This window comes from Octopus bimaculoides, chromosome 3, assembly GCF_046866305.1.
Source record: "Octopus bimaculoides isolate indiv1 chromosome 3, ASM4686630v1, whole genome shotgun sequence".
NCBI lineage: Eukaryota > Metazoa > Mollusca > Cephalopoda > Octopoda > Octopodidae > Octopus > Octopus bimaculoides.
This window is the reverse complement of record NC_142930.1, coordinates 150,164,575-150,181,266: the sequence shown is the minus strand read 5'-3', so window position 1 is coordinate 150,181,266 and position 16,692 is coordinate 150,164,575.

Genomic DNA, 16,692 nt, shown 5'->3' with positions numbered 1-16,692 from the left:
TGTAAATAACAAAAGGATACATTAGTATGACGCTCGGGAATACGGAAAGTCTTTGACGTTTCGAGCTACGCTCTTCAACAGAAAGAATACGGAGACAAGGAGAAAAACACGGAGAAAAAAAATTGAATAGTGTTCAGTCAACGGTCAATCATAATAATGGCCGATCATAACAATGACTGACCGGAAGTTAGAAATTATTTTTTCAGGAGAGCTAAGAAAGGGGGAGATAACAAACGGTGATCGGGAACGAGGGGCTGTGTGTGGGAGGTAGAATGCTGGTGAACTTGACGTATGTAGTGTGAAAATGGGGAAGGGAAAAAGGGAGAAAGTAGTTGGTCAGTTGTAGTGTGTGCGTGGTGTGATGCGAGGGTGTTGGGAGGTGGGGAAGGCACGGGTGGAGTGTGGGTTAGGCTGAGGGTGGGGTAGAGGTAGGGGTCTGTGGGTAGGGTGGGGTATGTGGGTAGGGGTGGGTGGTGGGTGTAAGGAATTGGATGGGGTGGAGTGGGAAGGTAGAGTAGGAGTGTGTTGGGGTGTGGTGGGATGAGCTTATGAGGGGGTGTTGACGATGAAGGGGGAATGGGAAGGTGGATGTAAGAGAGGGGGAAGATGGGTATGGGAGGGGAGAGGAAGAAAGGAGAGAGGGTGGGTATAAGAGAGAGAAGGTGGATTGAGAGAGGGGGAAGGTGGGTATGGGGGGAAAGAGGGAGAGGTGGGTATGGGGGGGAGAAAGAGGGGGAAGGTGGGTATGGGGGGGAGAAAGAGAGGAAGAGAAAGAGAGTGAGAGAGAGGGAAGAGGGGTATGGGGGGAGAAAGAGAGGAAGAGAAAGAGAGTGAGAGAGAGGGGAAGAGAGTGAGAGAGTAAGGGTGAGAGAGTAAGAGAGTAAGAGTGTAGAGAGTAGGAGAGTAAGAGTGTAGAGAGTAAGAGTGAGAGAGGGGGGAGTACGAGAGAAGAGAGTGAGAGAGAGTAAGAGAGAGGAGGGAAAGAGTAGGGGTGAAGAGAAGTGGGAGTGCAGAGAAGTAGGAAGAGAAGTTGGAGTGAAGAGAAGTAGGAAGAGAAGTGGGAAGAGAAGTAGGAATGAAGAGAATTAGGAAGAGAAGTAGGAGTGAAGAGAGGTGAAGAGACGTACAAAGAAGTAGGAGTCGGAGCAGGAGGTGGGGGAGGGGAGAGATGGGTGGTAGGAGGGAGGGTGGGGGAGAGAGACAGGAGGAGGGGGTTAGATGAAGAGTGGAGGGGAGTTGAGCCCATGTGGCGCAAAGGAGCGAAGATAGAAGATTAATCCCTGTTCACGGCGCAAACGGGAGTCCGGATGACCCCTGTGCATGGACAATCCAAACACAGACAGGTGTTGCCGCAAGGAGTGGCCGGCAGAATGGAAGTGGCGTGACACCGGGGTGTCATTGCCGACGTTCTATCTATCTATCTGTTTGTATGCGTATATATAAATATATATATATATATATATATATATATATATATATATATACAATGTGTGGGTGGGTGTGTGTATACATATCTGTGCATGCATTCGTGAATGTATATTTAAATATAACCTAATAGTTAAGATTGCGACAGATCCCTGATAATGATGGTATTATGAAGTCAGAATACATGAACAAAGAATGTAATTTTTGCTTTTGCACCGCATTCACAGTAGTTGGAAATGTATAGCATATGCAACGATGAGTGTGTGTGTGTGTGTGTATGTTCGTGTATGTGCGTGTGTGTGTTGAGTGACCGTGCGTGCGTTTGTGCTTATGTGAATATACATTATTGAAAAGGTTTGTACCTGTGACGTCGCTGAAGTCGAATAAAGGCAACAAAGAAGAGAGAGGTATGGTTTTTTTATATACCAAGAATTCTTTATCAATATATATCTTGAAAAAGAAAGGATGAAAGAGAAGTAAGAGATGAGACCGTATTGCCCATTACGTGGTCAGTCGTGTTTCTCGATATATCAAACTATTTGTGCACAAATCCTGTCATACTTTACTTTGTTGAAAACATAAGATAAGATAAGAAGCGTCTAGTCATTTTAGATTCTTTTTGTCTACAAAACTATAGGAACACTAAAAGAATAATATAACACTTTTCTTCAACTGAAAAATGTCGTGTGTACTGTAAAAGCCTGTCAATCGAATTTATCTGTTTACATGGTTTCTATATTATTTAAATTATTTTATTTGAGTTTATTTTTGTTGTTGTTCATAATGTTTTTATCCCAAATTTGTTACATCTAGTTTTCTGATTCATGTTCAATTTGATTTAAAATTCCAGTTTTAATCTAATATTTATGAATCTACTTTAAGCAAAACCCGGTTTAGCAAAAATAATCAAAAGCAATGAAAACGATCACTGAAACACGAGATGTCCATTGAAATCACAGTGATTTGTTCCTTTACAATATTGGATGCGTCAAGTATTTTTGACACAAAATAGACTCTGCTATAATGAAGAAACCTAAAATCAATATAGCAGACGCTGTATAATTTTGAAAGGGTAATTTCACAATTTCACTCATCTCATGCTCATACATATATATTTATATATACGTTTTTATATCTGTCTATCTATCTATCTATCTATCTATCTATCTATCTATCTATCTATATATATATATATATATATATATATATATATATATATATATATATATATATATATATATATATATATATATATATATATATATATATATAATAATAATAATAAAATACAGGGTAGCAAAACAATTTTAGAAATTTTATTTACCACCAGTGGACGAGCGAGGGTAAAAAACAGTCAATAGACTATGTATTATTCATTTAAAATACAGAGATGCCTGTAATAGGACATCTAACCCGCTAGACATAGCAGCAAGACTACATACCACAAAAAGTAGGGATAATTTCGAAAGGGAATGAAAAATAAAAACATTTACCAATCTATATTCTGTACCATGGTTTCAAGTCAATTTTAGTAAGATAAAATTTATATATCTCACAAAGGTCGGACTATCATCGGCAGAATGACCACACAACATTCGAGATACGAGTCAAATAGAGAGCATGGTTCGTATTCGAATATCTAATTTTCCAAATTTACCGCGTATTTGCGGTTTACCTATAGATACCAGTATCTTTTCGAAATTGTACATTGTCGTTTCGTTTTCAAAACCTGTTTCTCTAACAGTTTCGCATGAATTTCAACAGCTCTACAATCATTTCAGAATAACAACAACTGTTCAGTTTTTCAACAGTAGTAAATATTTAAATTGATTATTTGATTCAAACAGTACGCAAAGTGTCAACATAAATCATTGGAAATATATAATATTACATTATAACATATACGTATGCATTTTTGTTGTCAGATAAATTCATTCGTTTCTTTATAATGTTATTTGAAAAAATACATTTATTATAATGTTTTACCTTTTGGAGTTGTATTCATTATCTGCGAGTATTGTTTATTGATTTGAAATATGAATACATTTTACCGCTTCTCAGGCATAAGGGGATGGAAAGCTAAGTAGAACAATTTCGACACCTGCTTTTCTGCATTTTCCTTCAAGGTTGCAAAACTGTTAAAACCGCCCAGGACATTTGTACAGTGTACAGAAAAGACCCAATTACTTAAGATATATGTTTTTGTAGTTTGAAGCTTCGCCTATGGAACTCATACATTCTCTGAGTACTTAACGAAATGTTTAGTTTCAATGATGATCGGCTGAACGGCATCCGTCACGAGGATCCACACAGGTTCACTAACAGGATCGAGCTAATAAATATTAGGGGTACACACATTAAAACATCATACGTCATCAATATATATATATATATATATATATATATATATATATATATATATATATATATATATATATATATATGTATGTATGTATATATAGTCAGAAATTACAAAGAAAAACAAAAGACCAAACGACGAAGACAGGTGTGTAAACAACAAACGGGTGTATTATTTTAACGGCCGGGAGGCTGAGAAAGTATTTTACGTTTCGAGTGCGCGTGCGTATGTATATGACAGGGTGTGTGTGCGTGTGGATTGGGGCTGGTGACCTTAACGTCTGGGTGTATGAATGTGTAGCTGTGTGGATGATGATGTAGGTGCTGGGGAGGGTTAATGCTAGTGTGTGCAGGGTGGTGCCATATGGTGTGCTGGTGTAGTGTTGTGGAGTGGTGTGGCGATACGCGGTGTGTTGTGCGTCATGTTGTGGTGTGATGGTGTGGATTGGTGGTGTGTGGTAGTGTGTGGCGCGGTGGAGACATGATGTGGTGTAGTGGTGTCTGGTGTGGTGGTGTGTGGTGAGTGTGGTGGTGTTGGAGTGTGATATATATATATATATATATATATATATATATCCCCACACACGCACACTGATATGTTGGTAGTGTAGCAAGTCATAGTTACAGTTACCTTTTCCCTTTTTCTCCTGATACGTCTTTAGAAACATTTCAATTGCTATTTTAGAATCCTCTCTCTTGTCATATAATCCTATCTTTTCCCGCAATCGTCTAACTCTATGATTTTCGTATGTTTCACTTTCACTTTCAGTCATTGTATTTTCTGATGCTGCGAATATCTACTGTGTGGGCGCTCATAGTATGGGCTTTCTGAAAAAATTTAAGACGTCATCAATCCAGTGAATACTTGTGTTAATAATGTTTCTTTAAATTCTATGAATGATGAAGGTTACATCATAGATAGCATTATGTAATTATTTACTTAAACATCATTACGAGTATATGAAGTTAACGAAAAGCAAAAAAAAAACTATAATAAATAAAAAAAAGTAAAAATATAAAGCACAATAAAGTATTTGTGTAGCATTGAAATTTTGTAGAAAAAATTTGGGTTAAGCAACAAGAAAAATAATTGTAAGAAAAAATAATGAAACAAAATCCTATTTTTAATATCCTCTCCCAAGGAAACAGAAATATTTCATAACCACTCTAATTAAATTTTAACAATACGTCCTGATTTCTGCAACACTTTTTGTAATTTTTAAAATCGAATTTTGCAGGTGTTCTATTTTTACACACGCATAAACACCCACATGTGCACAAATCATGTTTTCCTTTCAATTAGGCATAACTCATTTCTCCACATGGTTGCGGTCGGTGCATACGATGTTCAGTTTCAACAATCAATGAGAATGTTTACAGTGTTTTAGCTGCAGGGCAAATATTTTAAAAGGCAGTTTACTAAGTGGTGCCCCGCTAAACAATTGTGCAAAAAGTGGATTGGTAGTTTAATTTTTCTCGTTAAAAATACTTTTGCTTTCTTCTCATCTACCCTTACCGCAGAAGAACGTAGGCTGCATGCATAAAAGACTTCTTCCTGTCTACCTAGGTATCAGCCTAATACACCCTGTTACTACAATGTATGTGCTTTTGTATGTGCGCGCAAGCATATTGTGTGCCTATGTATATGGATATAAATAAATTTATTTCGTAAGTTGAATATATATATATATATATATATATATATATATATATATATATATATATATATAGAGATATATATAGATATAGATATAGATATATACATACACAGACACATATGTATATGCATATATAGTTCAAATTTACAGAAAAACAAAAGATATATGTCTCATTCAAGACATACAATGTCATTCAAATTCAAGAAGAGCATTAATACCATTAATTCTAAGTCTTTGATTATCAAGAAACCCCTGCCCTTCGATGCCCATATATTTAAATTTAAATTTATTTCCAGATTTCAGATGTAGTTTTGATATAATCATGCTTGACTGATTTAAAGACGTTCTCAAACTGGGATCAATAGCGTTTTTCTTTAACTATGCTAATATTACCCAATGCTCTTGTCGTTTTGAAAGGTGCAGTTGTGTAGTTTGTGTCAGATTTGGCTTCTATTGCTTCCAGATTACTCAGGCTCTGTGACTGTTAATTTCTTATGAAAGGGTGCAGTATTTTATTTCACTGATACATTTCAATATAGAGACAAATTAAATTACTCATACTTTCCCGATTCATTTTCCCATTTTTCTATAAATTATTTTATTTGTTTATGCCTATATAAAATCACTCTATTCGTTTAGCTGTATTGTTGAGGTGAAAAAGCTACAAAATATGATTGTTTCCTTCAATTAACCCCCATGTATTTCAAGTATGTTTTCTATGTATACGTGTGTGTGTGTGTGCGTGCGTGTGTGTGTCTGTGTGTGTAAAAATTGAAGGACCCCCTAGAGATTGCTTTCCTAACAAAATTTATATTTGTCAGTTTAATGCATAAATTTATTTAATATATTTCGCTATGTTAAAATTTCCAAGGTAACGTGCTATACAGCATATTAAGTATATTGAAACACTAGAAATTGTACAACTTATAATTTTTGTTGCAAAATATGCAATTTTGATTCTCTCTGCCCTCAAGATCAACCAGAAATCGAATGAATATTATTGAAACAACTTCCCGATCTATGCATTTAACGGTTTATAAAACGATAAAAGAAATTTGCAGAGACGTCTTATGTCGTATAGACATCCCTTCTTTTACATAGTGATACTTGTTTTTTTTTTGCGTCTAAATTCATTGTTAGGGAAGGATATTCGGTAAAGCGCTGTTGGAAGATGCTAGCGAAAACAGTAAATTTGATGTCGTGGGGCATTTCTTGGTTGAAAATACAATTTCCGTCGATTTTCACTTTCTTCGACAAATAAAGCTGTGATCCCGTTACTAGTAGTAATGAAATGGAAAAGCGGTAGATACTAAAAGTATTTACCATTGTTTTGCTCCAACACATTGGTGCTTAGTTATTAAGTGAAATATGAATCCTATAACCTTGCAACAATAAAGTAATTTAAAAGTTAAACTGAATATAATGTGAAACAAAATATCAAATATGGAATAAAAAAACAGATGTGTAACAATTTTAAAATAACCATTATATCTCCTTTGTTCCTGAGATTCTGAATGCAGTTTTTCAATTCTGTTATTTTGTTATAATTTTCTCTTACACTCTCACTGTTATCACTAAAAACTAGTTCATAGTCCACTGTCCATCTTCCTATTTGTATCTCCTGAGTTTCCCTCTCATACCGTAATGTACTGGATATTAGTGTCATCATATGTGCGCACTTTTTATCTTTTAATTTTGTCTAACATTTTCTAATTTTGTTCCATCGTTTTTGGCTGTATCATTTCATTCCTTTGTCTATGGTATCAACTCATCGCTTTCGCTCCATGGTGATGTTTACTTATACACGAATTTAGGTTAACATTTGCACTTCATAAACGTTCGATTTTCCTTAGTTATAGAAAAAAAATATTTCTGTTTACCATTAAATAAACAGAAAAATATCACTTTCACACAGGAACATTTTACATTGTGCTAAGGAAAACTCTCACATTTTGTTTCAATAGAGTGCTGTTATATATGAAGTGATGATAAAATTTCTCGTGCAAAATATTAAAGAAGTGTAAAACTGATAACGTAAAGTGTGAAGAAATTTTACAGTGCAAAATGTTTGCAAAAATTTGGGGACATAGTGAATGATAAAAGAAAATTGGAATACATTTCTTGTCGTAATATTGTCTGCTATAGCATGACATGAAAAGTATTTTCCATGTAAAAAGTGAATTCGTCTTCCATGAAAATGGAATCATTAACTGTATTATTCTTAGAAAATGAAATTATGTAGAAACGAAAGTAGTTCATAATGATAGTAATGTAAATGGTGGACGGTAGAGTGCCCGCTAGTTAATATCAATCCTCTGCTATCATTAAAGCCTTATGAATGTTTGTATAATAATGTTTTTCAGTAAATCTATTTAATGGAATTTATGTTGTTTTATACCTCTTAAAAGGATGTATTTGAAGTACTACGACTGAAATAGGCTACCTTCGTATATCCTCGATACTGAAAACTGATAGAGTTGAACAATTATTTAGAATTCTTTAATCTCTACAGTTGTATAATTATAAAATTGTATCTTTATATCCACAATGAAACTGATTTACAATTTTGCGACATAAAATCTACTACCTTTGCTTGAACCAGCTGCGCAAGAATGCACCTGCTGCGAAAGAATGACCATATGCTGTGAGAACTATAATAATATTCTAAATATTTACACGTGTTTGCATATCTGTTTGTACAGGAATGCATTTGCAAGGAAGTTTCTGTATGTCTAGTTATACGTGTACTCTATCAACATAAGCTATCATTATATACTGTCATATATATATATATATATACATATATATATATATATATATATATATATATATATATATATATATATATATATATATACAGTGTACATTTAAACACATAAGATGTATCCGTCATAGGATTCCTTGCACGCTAGAAGGAACAGCTAAAATCCAAACCACTATTAGGGATAAACTTCGAAGGGAATGAAAAATAAAAACATTTAACATCTTTCTCTTGAACCAAGCTTTCAGACTTTGTTTAACAAATAAAATTTTGTTTTTATTTTTCATTCCCTTCGAAGTTTATCCCTAATAGTGGTTTGGATCTTAGCTGTTCCTGCTAACGTGAAAAGAATCCTATGACGGATAACTCTTATGTGTTTAAATGTACACTGTATTTATATGAATGATATATAGTCTATTGACTAAATCTTTTTACACGCTAGGCCACTGGCAGAAGAAATTTCAGAAAATTTATATTACCCTGATGTTATTAATTATATATATATATATATATACACATAAAACCTTCACGCATTAAACTGAGAGAAAAATACATTCGATAAAGTCCAGGCATTCTATTGTATGATTTAAGACAAAATCAAACCTCCTCATCGACATAAATGTATCTGTTAAGATCTACCAAAAACAGAGCAAGGGTAAGTATCTTGAAATTGACAAAATGTGGAACGCGAACTCTAAAACAATATCTGTTGTCATAGAATCCCAAGGAAAAATACCAAAAGTGGATGAATGCTACATGGCACAGATTCCAGAAAAAACCAAAGATGGAAGGAATTCAAAAAGTAGCACTCGTGGGAACTGCCCATATCCAACGTAAAATATTGTGTATATAATTCAAAGAATATTTTCATACGTAAACAGTATGAAAATGATTTTAAATGTACATAATATTAAACACCTTTTACTGTCATCTTAACAATAGGCTATTATCTTATAATCGAATTACTTTAAATCAAACTTCTAATTTACTTACGTGTTGACAGCTATTCTCTAGAACAATACTCTGTGCAAAACCAAATATATGGCACCCTAATCATAACACCACCTCGAACTTCTAACTTGTTGTCTCTTGAGGTCTCTGGGAAAGACTTGGATTCAACTTGTACAAATACAAATTCTAAGCGAAACATATAATAATAATAATAATAATAATAATAATAATAATAATAATAATAATAATAATAATAATATTAATAATAATAATAATAATAATAATAATAATAATAATAATAATAATAAACCGAGTACACCTATAGTTTTTTAATAGAAAGTAGCATATTCCCTAATGAGCAAAAGGGATGTAAACGTGGATCTTATGGTTGTAAAAATAAGCTACTCATCAATAAGATGCTCTTAGAAGATTGTCACAAGCGCCAGAAAACTTGTCAATAGCCTGGATAGACTATAAAAAGGCCTTTGATAGCCTAGCACATAGCTGGATTAAGAAATGTCTGGAAATGTATAAAATAGCTCCTACTCTGCGTAACTTTTTATCTGTAAGTATGAGATCATGGAGAACCACACTGACGTTGAACAATGACAATGAATCTCTAAATACTGGAGATGTAAGAATTTCATGTGGCATTTTCCAGGGTGACTCACTATCACCACTCCTCTTCTGTCTAGCCCTAATACCGCTCTCACAATTGCTCAATGATGCACAGTATGGTTATAAAATAATTGATAAAATATAAATCATCTCATTTACATGGTTGATTTAAAGCTCTTTGCAAAAAATGACCAACAACTCAAAGGCATACTAGCGATTGTTAAACAATTCAGTGATGACATCAGGATGCAATTTGGCCTTGATAAATGTGCAAAAGCTACCTTTATCATAGGAAAAATGACAAAGACATCTAATGTGAACCTTGAACAGCGAAATGTCATAAAAGAGTTAGAACCAGCGGAGAACTACAAATACCTAGGGGTTTTTGAAGGTGACAATATCAAGCATTCAGTGATGAGGGAAAGGATTAGAAGAGAATGTTATCGCAGGGTGAGAGCAATACTGAAGACAGAGCTGAACGCGAGAAACAGGATCGAAGCGATCAATGCTCTAACCATACCAGTCGTGACTTACAGTTTCAATATCGTTAACTGGTCATTTACTGAAATATGTAATGTTGACAGAAAAATATGAAAACTATTGACAATGCATAGAATGCACCACCCTAAGGCAGATACAGAACATCTTTATCTGCCAAGAAAAGAGGGAGGCCGAGGACTTCTACAGCTGGCATTATCAATGAAGGTAGCCACAATTGGCTTATCTGAAAAAACTCTGAGGACTGGATGTTAAAACTTGTCTTAAAACATGAAAGCAGGAAAGCATCTTACTCAGTAACAAAACAGGCAAAGGAATATCTAAGTGAATTCCAATTGCAACAAATTCAAGAATTAGACGAACTAGAAACACCTGCAGAAAAAGCTAAGTGCTTGAAAACCTGTGCTAAAATTGCTGCCTTAGATATTATGACTGAAAAATGGCATGGAAAACCTCTCAATGGCAAATACCCAAAGAGAGCGAATGATACAGATATTGACAAAGCCCTTACCCATCAATGGCTAATGGCCTCTGGCTTGAAATCAGAAACAGAGGGGTTTATCATAGCAGCCCAAGATCAATGCCTACCTACAAAGAACTACCAGGCCAACATATTAAAGAACGGCAGCTCTCCATTATGTCGTATATGCCAACAACAAAATGAGACCATCGATCATGTTGTCTCCATGTGCAGTCTGCTTGCGCCTACAGAGTATCTCAACAGGCATGATAGAGCTGCACAATATATTCACTGGGTAATATGCAAAAACCTGGACTTGCCCGATGATAAAAACTGGTAGGAACACAAACCACCCCCAGTACTTGAAAATGATCACATTGCACTCCCCTGGAACTTCACCATTCAAACTGACAGAAAGGTAGACGCAAATAGGCCAGACATCATACTGAAATACTTCAGACAAAAATCATGCCTCCTCATTGATATGACTGTCCCAATCGATATAAACGTATCTGTCAAGACCTACCAAAAACTGAGCAAATATAAAGATCTTGAAATAGAAATTAGCAAAATGTGGAATCTGAAGACGAAAACAATACCTATCGTCATAGGTGCCCTGTGAATGACAGCGAAACGGGCTGATTACTACCTAGCTCAGATACCAGGAAACCCCAAAATGGCTGAAGTTCAACAGATAGTGCTCATGGGAACTGCCCATATCCTACGTAAAATACTGTCTATGTGATCTCAAATTTTAAAGCAAACACATAATTTTCTTATGGTTTCTTAAACATTCACTAGAAAAAAATGTACAATTCCAAATATATGGTACCCTAGGCATAACACTTACATGAACTTCTAACTTGTTGTCTCTTGAGGTCTCTGGGTGAGACTTGGATCCAACTTGTACAAATGCAAAACAAAAGTCAAACATAAAATAATAATAATAATAATAATAATAATAATAATAATAATAATAATAATAATAATAATAATAATGATGATGATGATAATAATAATACTAATAATAATGATGATGATGATGATGATGATGATGATGATGATGAAAATGATGATAATGATAATAATAATAATCATCTCTGATTTTATTGTATTTAATCTGTAACTAATGATCGATAGCAATATCAATTAAAACGATTGACGATTAATTTGACATATTTTATGCAGAAATTTGAAATTTAATATCGATAATATTTTAAAGACGTTTTTGTTTTATAATTCATACAGGATTCCACAAGTTTTATTTATCAGCAAGTTGACATATTTTTGATTGTCATAGATGGTTTATAGCCTTTCATGAGTTATGTACCTTTGTTGTCCTTAGTGCATATAGTTATGTTAAAAAAACATCTTTTTACTTCTAGCTCAGTTTTACATCTCACTGAGGAAATCTAAGGCGAATAGTTTCTTTACATATATATAAAAATCTTGTATGTGATTAGTAATATGTTTTGCATTGTATATATTTCCTTTGCTATGAGATGTAATATGATGGACTGCTAGAAACTCAGAGCTAGTGGGCTTCTTTCGTTTAGAAATATCCCTCAGTTCGGATTTTGAAATTCTTGTGCATATTCGAGAAATTACGTTTGATTTAATGTGTAGTGGATTTTCCTCTATTGTATTATACGTGTTGGTATATTCAGAGGAAAATACCATGATACAAGAATATATAACACATGCCGTAACTTCTTTATATTTTGATATACATTAAAAGTCATAAATATACGCCACAGTCTCAGTAGGCTGACTAATTGTGCGCTTCCTCGTAGTTGTGTTTGTTTCATTAAGTGTGCAATGATTTTATTTTGAACCAGGAGATTATTTTTTAAACCTGACTTCGTTATTGCTGGAAATATAGGAAATGACACAAGACTAAGCGATGTTTATTCTGTGTTTCCTCGTCGACAGTTGTTTGTTTTCCATTTAAAAGCGCCAGCGCCTCCATTTACACATCAAACCTGTAACACTTATTTTTAAATAGGCTAATAATCACACTCATCTAAATAAAAAAAACAGAAGCACGAACATACAAACAAATACGTAGGTATAAGTTGATTATATACTATATTAATTCTAAATCGCCTTCGTGCATGCTCTTGGAAAATGTTATGATGTGTTACTAATTATGTAGATAATTTGTTTAATATTCGTATTAATACAACGATATTTAAGAAGAAAATAACATAATGATAATAACACTAGCTAACATGAAGGTATAAACAACTTTCAGGAAAGTAATTATTTAACGGATTCATTTTCACTGATTACAACGTAGAAATGAATTACTTAAATAGATTCCAATGGGCGAGGTGTAGAGTAAACGTTTGATTTAGAAAACTGGTAAATGAAACTTCCATTTCAATTAACACTCAACATTACATTATATTATAGATACATATACATAGAGATATGCATACGTGCATTCTATCTAATTATCTATCTATCTATCTATCTCTCTCTCTCTCTCTCTCTCTCTCGCTCTCTCTCTCTCTCTCTCTCTCTCTCTCTCTCTCTCTCTCTCTCTCTCTATATATATATATATATATATATATATATATATATATATATATATATATATATATATATATATGTATATAATATGACGTATACAGAGTACATGACCAATAGATTCATTCGAAATATATCCTCCGAAGATATACAAAACGAAATCGACCTCTACTAAAATTTATACAAAAATTTCAGTGAAATTATAAAAAAGTAAATTATATAAATTATACACTTCTATGAATGTTTAAACTTTGTTGAGTCGAAATAACGGTAGCGTAATGTGTAGCCTGGAGGCTTATTCTAATGAATATTTTACTAATCTGAAAACGAGTGGAAAATACGACGCCAGAAACAAAATGAACTAATTACTAATTATTAATCTTGAAATACATGTTAAAAATATAAGCATAGCTATGAGACATATATATATATATATATATATATATATATATATATATATATATATATATATATATATATATATGTATATACATACATACGCACATACACACAAACATACATATATATATATATATATATATATATATATATATATATATGTATATATATAGACACAAATATTTATATACATACATATGCATGTATATATGTATATGCACCTATTTATATATGTCATATGTGTATATAATTATATGTGTGGGGGTGAGTCAATCATCTTTTCATATGTAACAGCATGAATATATACAAATATAAATACGTGTGTCTGCCTGCTTGTGTGTGTGTGTGTGTGTGTGTTTGTGTGCGTGTGTGTGTGTGTGTGTGTGTGTGTGTATTTGTGGTTGTCTGCCAGAGTTCATACATGCAACCGCAAACACTCGATTGCTGCTCACTTATACATAGAAACATTCACGTATACACACCTATAGTCATGTATATGCAGACCGATATAAAGGTATAATGTTATAAACTGACACGACACAAATATGTCTGTAAAGATTCTACAGTTTATAGGCTGTCACAAAATTTTCCTATATATTCATTCACATATACATATATACACACGCGTGAATATATGTATATATATATATATATATATATATATATATATATATATATATATATATATATATATATATATATATATATATATATATATATATATATATATATATATATATATATATATATATATATATATACATATATATATATATACATGTATATACAAATACATATACATACATACATGTTAAAGTCTGTCATACCGGCCATGATGAAATACCACAAGGTATAGAAAATAGTATTCGCCTTTATATATTTAATCCTTTATATTGAACACTCAATATTTCATCTATTCAATAAGACATATTCCATATATTCAATAAGACATTCAATACTTTATTTCATAGTACCATCCATTTTTATTTTATATTATATTATATTATATTATATTATATATTGTATATTCCATATTCTATATCCCACATTGGTTTTGCAGGAATATAAATAAAACATAAAAAACAGACAGTGTTGGGGTTAAACAAACTAATATATTCCTCTATACACAATCATACAAAACCCCTTTTTTTGTATTTATTTTTACTCGCATATATATATATATATATATATATATATACATATATATATATATATATATATATATACATATATATATATATATATATATATATATATATATATATATATATATATATATATATATATATATATATATATATATATATATATATATATATATATATATATATATATATATATATATATATATATATATATATATATATATATATATATATATATATATATATATATATATATATATATATATATATATATATATATATGTATATATATAAAATATACAAGAATCAGTAGTTCTTTGACTGCTATTTCTAAATTTTCAGTATGTTGGAGAAGCAACTCAATTGCTAATCCCTGTATATTTATGATGATAAATAGTTTTACCGATAAAGGTTTTTTTCATACTGAACTACTTGGCAAAATTGTTAATTATTAATTCTATTATTAATTGACGATTCCCTGCCCTTATTCTTGTATATTTTATATTTGATATCTCTAAGTTAGATGGTTAAACCGTAATCCCTCCACACGGGACTTCTTTTCATACGAGACTATTTGTGACGCACATGGAATAGATTTCTTTGAGGTGAGATGCCTGAACTCACTAGCCGATGAATTCGTAAGTGCCTTTCTTATCGTTGATTTTTGGTGTCGCATGGCCAGAAATTACCGTGAATTTTTTTAGAGACACTTTCAAATTTATCAGAATATTTGGGCTGAAGATTGGAATAGTGAAATTTTCATTCACTTAACCATGACACGATTCGTATCCAATTAACTAAAGACTTGCTTTGTTTACGCTTTTCCCTCCGGTTTTTTGTTCTATGTGTGCCATAAATATCGCCATCCGTTTTAGAGAAAAATTTGTAGTTTAGAATCAGTAGTTCTTTGACTGCTATTTCTAAATTTTCAGTATGTTGGAGAAGCAACTCAATTGCTAATCCCTGTATATTTATGATGATATATATATATATATATATAGGTATGTGTAAATATATATATATATATATATATATATATATATATATATATATATATATATATATATATATATATATATATATATATATATATATATATATATATATGTAGAGAGAGAGAGAGAGAGAGAGAGAGAGAGAGAGAGAGAGAGAGATAAATAGATAGATAGTTAGATAGGTAGATAGATAGATAGATAGATAGATAGATAGATAGATAGATAGATAGATACATAGTGGTGGCGGGAATACTTCACCGTATGACGAGAATAGACGTGATCACTACATATAAATAGTAGTTCGTAATTTCGTCTTGTGTCATTCCCTACAATCTCCACCTCATACGTTATACCTTAGAGCGAGTGGGTAAAAATACTGGCAAAGGGGGAGGCACTGGTGCATTTAGAGCATTCTAAAGCATTCGATATGGTCGATCTTCGGTACCTGACAGCGGCATTCGGGCGGTCGGGCCTGGCTCGACTTTCCGCAGCTGGATCGCTGCTATGTACAGCAACATTAAGTCTGTCATTCGAGCGAATCGTTTCCTCTTGAAATTATTCGAGATAAAGCGCTCTGTCGTCAGGGATATTTCCCCTGTCTCTGTTTTTGTGTATGCTGGCTATTGAGCCATTGCTGCGGAAGTTGGAGGCTATAAGGAGCAACCCGAGAATACTCACATTTTATAATGCACACTGAAAAGAGATTCAAGTATGATTGATATACTTAGGTTCTTAAAATTCTTGTGATTAACAAGGGACAAAAAGACATTTAAATAGAAATGAACAAAATAGCCGTTCAATTGAGAAAGATAATGTTGTTACGTATATATGCCAATTTGCTATGTTAACTTTGGTATGTTGATTTACATCGAAGGAGCTCACTTTTGATAGC